Raw genomic sequence first — 6,201 nt, 5'->3', positions numbered from 1 at the left:
CAGGCATTTTCTGAGAATGCCTGCAACTGGGTAAAGCCACTAGTGAGGCTTTTTATTGCTTGTTTGTTGTTTTGGGTTTTTCTTAGGGACTCACCATTTGCAGTGAGTCCCTAAGTTAGCAAAATCTGCTAGCTCCATTCAGACTTGTGTACCACTGTGAACTGGCTTGCACAGACAATGATTATGCTCCATTCCAGGGACTCCAATGCTACAAGATCCACTGTTCCTGAGGGCATCAGAGGAAAAATGCATTGTTTAAAGACCTTGATGTGCTTCACTTCCATGCTTACAACTGGGTTGCTCAGTCCTGTGAAGATTAGGGTGAAATTTTCAGAGGTACAACCCTAGGAACCTGGAGAACTTTACACCAAGCAGGAAAGCTCCTGGAGGGGTCAGGTACCTCCAGAGTCTAGTAGCAGCTTAGCCAGCTTTTTCAGAGCACTTTTGGATGGAGATTCCTAAGCTGTTTAATGGCCTTTGCCAATGCACTGCTTGCTGGTAGCAGGAGCAGACAGCTGTCTTTTGTAGATTATTATTTAAAAAAAAGATGGAAAATACATCACGTCCGTTCTCTCAGAAGATCTTTCCAAGTTTCTGAAGTGCACAGCAGTTGGCACCTCCAAGAGCATTACCACCTGTAACTTCTTTTTCATCATGCCAACAGTGAAAATGAAAACCCAGACGACAGTCTCAAAGCCCCTCAAATGAAAGGGCCTCATCCATTAGCTTGGGTCGGTGGTCATCCTTGGCAAATTAGCCACAAGAGGAGCTGTGTAACATGCTTTAGTGGTACGTCAGTCAGTCAGAGTCTGCTCACAGCACAGCAGCGTGTAAATGGAGAAGCCAGACTAACACTGACCATAGCTGTGACTATCCTGAGGGAGGATAGTCCTGAGTTGTGCTTAGGCAGAAAAGGATTACCATAACAGTGTGGTTGTGCCAGGACAAATGCTTTCCCCATCATTCTTAAGGTGTGGGAGGCCAATTCTATATCACACCACTTCAGAGTCCATTACATCTGGGTTTGGTTTCATGAAATTCATGATGCCTTTGTTGCCACCACTCCGGTCATATAGTGGTGGCTATCAAGTCACCAACGTATGGCTATAGCAAGGAAATCTGTATCTCAGGAGATGCATCTGCTATTCATTCCTAGGCAGTCATCTGATGCCTCTAGATTATATAATGAATTTGAATCTGCCAAGAATGAACAAGAATCATATAACAACAGTAGAAACCTGTTTCACATACTAGATCAAAACAGGCAGGAATGATGGAAAGAAACTGTTTCTAAACTGAACTTCACACATTCCAGTTGCAAAGCTTGGCAGACTATCAAGAGACTGAGTGGAGACTCTGGTCTGGGAAAAGGGAGTACCCTGTCACAGCAAACTCCACAGCATCACAGCTGGTAGCCAATGGCACAGACCCCTAATTGAAATAAGGCTTTCACTCATGCATTAAAAATGACAGTTTCTGAGATGGCAGATTCCAAATGTCAGCAGCAACCTGATGGCTTCTTTCACTTCCAAAGCTCAGACTGGCTCTTCATCAACAGCACATGACTTTTGGGACCCACAGTTAAACAATCAGCAAAAATTGATGTGCTGTGATTTATGAACCATTATATTCCACACTGCAGATCCCAAACATGCAAGGACAGGCAAGGATTATAGCTGTTCCTGAGGCAGAGAAACCAGTAACAAACAGGAGGAGGTTTTGACCTGCTTCTTGGCTGTGCACTGCCTCACAGCCAACTAACTGTTGGGGAAGCAAACTTTCACATGGAACAAGCCTCCATGCCACTCCAGAGGGGATGGTGATTGACCAAAGATGTGAACAGTTAATCCTTAGCAAGGAAAAAAGTAGTTTTACTCACCTCCCATCGGTTTAGGATATCATGTAGTATGAGTAAATGACTGCAATCTAGTTATTTTCCATCAGCTTCTCCTAGAACAGATGTGCAAGTGATGCTTCATTCTGCAAACTGAATGAGATATAGTGGCCTCCTACACATTTTACCTCCCAACTTCTTGGATAATCTATGTAGATGTATCTATCTGTATGTACACAAATTCATAAATTTTATATATGCTGCATGTACATTAATGACATGCACTGACAATTCTGGAATAATTTTGGTGCTACCAGAAGGCATCTAAAATGTAGTGGATATACATTGACTATTTTGTTCCAACAAAGAGGAGCCATTTTTCATAAGGCCCGAACAATAGTGAATATATCTTTGATGATGGTCGCTTTCCAATCACTGGACCTTTCTAAATTCCTGTATTTGGGAATAGCACCGAACTTGAAATCACTGGTGGGTCTTGTCTGGAGAAACTGAAAATAAAACTGGCTTTTGACTCTGCCTTGAACTCTTGGGAACCTTTGGACTATTTGGGTGCTGGTACCCAGATACTGGCCCTGATTATTGGTAGTGCTCTGCGTTCTGTAATATAGCTGCTATATTTATCATTTTGGTGTAGTGCTGCACTCAACCACTGATCTTACCAGCATCTGTTTGAACCTCTGTATTCTACATATGATAACGGGGAAAGGGGCAAAAGTCTAAGGTCAAACTGCAGATCTGCTGTTTTTCTCCATCTGCAGAGCTCCAGCTGCTCAGCACCATTTGGGGGGGGAGTCATAGAGCACAGGATAACAGTGCTGCTGGCTTTTTGCTCTGTCTTCTTTGCCAAGAAAGGAAAAAATATCCTTGCAAAACACACATAGCGGTGAGAAAGAGATTCCAAATGCTGAGGAGTTTGTTGCTGTGGCTGCCCCTTTCCTACTGAAAGGTAAAGCTCAGCAGAGTCAGAAACGAAATCTGACTCTGAGTTGTTTTAACCATGAACTGTTTCTTTCTATGGAGCAACAGACTGGAACTCAAGCAGTAAAAAAGCTCCTGCGTTGCCACCCACCAGATGCCTAGAAGGTGGTCTACTACACTCACATTCACTGAATTAATAAGACCTCTATACTTACAAAACTCAGATAATGATGTCTGACTTCTGCATACAGCGACCAACACTTCAGTGCAGCTCCTTCTCCTGGATTTTATAACCAAGTCCTAATTACTAATTAATCCTCTTCAAAAATCTACATTGAATCAAGTACAAATCAGAATATGTAATTGGCAAACTACCCACATATAAAAACAGAGGAATAATTAGTGCTGTAAACAAAAACACAAGCAATGCTTTTAGCAAGTAATATGTACTGGTTTTTTTAACTCAAAAGACCAAATGTGTACTATTTTCCACATTTGTACTAGATGAGAAAATCCAGATTCTACGCACGTCAGATTTCATCTGTTTCATATGAAAAAATTATTCCTTTTTATTTAGTGCCCAGTCCACTTGCATTTCTTACATAATGTTAAAAGTAAGGCTAAGGTATTCAGTAACTGAATGTCACTTCTGAAGCCTGAACCTCCATTCGCATCTCAAACTATATCCCACTACAACTAAGATAATGAAGTGTCTGAGAAGTGATTGATCAATCCCTTAACTGTTCAAATAAAAACTGTTTTTTCTATTGTACTTCTGAAAAAAATATCTTAAAACACATTTTGTGCTATTTAAATATGCCAAACCAATTTCTTTTAAACTTAATCGAAGAAAATCATGATTTGCATCTTACTGGGCTATTTGTATCAGGACACCCACTGGGAATGAAGTTCCAGGTACAGAGTATAAGCCCCTAAAATATGGGCGCATAATGGAAGGATTGATACATCTTTAATGATGACAGGGTCAAGGTAATAAAACCTAACACCACAATGTTACCTCTTTATACCAAAAATATACAGAAATAAACAAATAGAACATGTTGAGAAATTATACAGAAACGCTGTTGAACATTTTAAAGGGTAATAAAAATGCCTTTGGCCTATTAAACTTACTCTACTGACTACATGAACCAGTGCCAAAGAGTATCAAAGCTTTTACAAAGAAGAAGAAATAAAAGAAAAAGGTCCAAGAACTTGGTAGTGTGTGTCCTTGCTGAATAATTAAACGAATGTGCTGGGCACAAGCCATGAAAAAGTATATAGGACATTTCATCTTACAGAAACCCATGCGCACACATATGTACATGCACATATTACCCACATACTTATACCCACGAGCACACTTGATGTGGGAGTTAGAACCCATGTGATAACTTGGCAGGGATATGACACAATCAGCATTCTGCCCATATCTCTTCAATAATGTAATTTTTTCAACTTGCTCTACAATTTAAAACTTTGTGGTACATTCTAATGTTACTTTAAGAAACCCAAATCACCTATAAGAAATCTCTTTCCTTTCCTCCATTATTTTCATCTTGAGCACTTGAACAAGTTTCTGTCCACAGGTAGATGCAAAGGAGCATCTCACAGTCCCAAAAGCAGCTTCTTCTGAGCACTGAAAAGTTGTGAACAGAGATTTTTTTTTTCCAGTTCTGAAAATGACAGAGCTCAAACTTAGAAACAAGTATTTATTATTTTATCTCAGAACTGATTTATGGTAAAAAAAAAACCAAAACCAAAACCATGTATTACTCCATCTGTATTAACATGTATTTCTCCATCTCTTGTGCAGTTAATTTGTAAGGCAAAAGCCTAATCCCAGAACCAACCATTAAAATTACAGCTTTTGTATATTCTTTCTCAAAAGTAAACTTTGTATCTAGTGCTTCCATCAATTCCAGACGCTGTTGTGTGCCTAAACCTAGGTCTAGCTCTTTCTAAATCATAAAACTTTAGTTTTTACTACTATACATAAGCCTAGTTGCAGTAATACATACTTCAAACTTTTTGAATGTATTTGCTCTGCTACCTCTTTATGTGGCCAGAAGAGACAGGAGAGACCCTGAACCTTAAGTAATTATCTGAAAACAATAAGAATCCAAGTTATTCTTTCCTTCAAGCTTCCTAGTCCATCTTCTCCATTTCCCATTTTCCTTGTAAAGATTGTTTATCTTTTATCAAAATTTCACATGCTCTACTAAATGCCAACAACAGCCCACAGCTCGCTAATCTTGCTGCCACGTTTGAGTTGCAGTCCATTAGATTTAATCTCTCAGATGATGACAAGGGGCTTTTCTTTTATGTTATTCTCAAGTCAGCTGGCTTTTTAAGGACCCAGCAGACAGAAAGCATGTCCTGAAGTCCCTCTGACTTTATCTTATTTTGGATCCTTTTAGTATCAGTATTATGAAATAAATCGGTATCATGAATTAAGTGGATTTGGATAGCTCTGTGCAGGTGAAGGGGAAATTGATGACTTGCTTGGAAAAATCTGAAGGCAAAAGAAATGCAGATGAAGATTTTCACTTTGCTATTTGAAACAACCACAAAAGGTTGGAAAGTAAGCAGGCTGGGATTACTCCAGTGACTGTGTACCCTCCTCTCTTCGTACAGGAACAGTAATTCAATCTATTTACAGTGACTTCTACCATGACTTCTGGAAGGCGTCACAATAAACTCAGAATGGATCTATGAAAAACAGTTTGAAAAATTCATAGCTAACCAGATGACAAAAAGTTTGGCTTCCTGTTTGAACCAGATGGAAGAGATTTCACATAAAGCCCATATAGTTTTATTTTCTTGTGTTCAAACCCAAAACAGCTGAAGTCTAAGTGACTTTGGATCACTAAATACATGTCTGATTTTTCTCTTTACCTAATTTCTTTTTTCTCTTGCTGTTCAATTTACTCATCTTTCAGCTGCTAACCTAATATGTGGCACATTAGCTTTGTGGAGTTTTCCGTGAACATTACTACGCAGGGCTGCAGTCAGGTTAAAACAGCATGTATGCACTCATGGAGGCAAGAATACAGATCCTCTTCCCTATGCTTATTCTAACAGCTTTGGCCAATCAAAGGAATATTTTACTGAAGACTTTGAAATATGAATGGCACAAGCATAAAATTTAAGATTCAGTCTCTTATACATCCATTTTTCTTCAGATACGTTATCAGAAACATGTCTAAGTAATAATAACACAAAGTAATTGACAGAAAAAAACCTTATAATAAGGATTAGGAGTACAGATATTGTCTTATCAGCCAAACCAAGAAGAAGAATAAAGACATGAGAAAGAATTTCATAGAAAACATTTGGCAGCTGGCATAAATCATAGGTGGGATGAATGAAGTGCTCCAGGAATTATTCTAGATCAGCTCTTCTGCTATAGCAATAAATGCAAAGCT

Source organism: Strigops habroptila, chromosome 7 (genome assembly GCF_004027225.2).
Source record: "Strigops habroptila isolate Jane chromosome 7, bStrHab1.2.pri, whole genome shotgun sequence".
Lineage (NCBI taxonomy): Eukaryota > Metazoa > Chordata > Aves > Psittaciformes > Psittacidae > Strigops > Strigops habroptila.
This window is presented reverse-complemented; position numbering follows the sequence as displayed.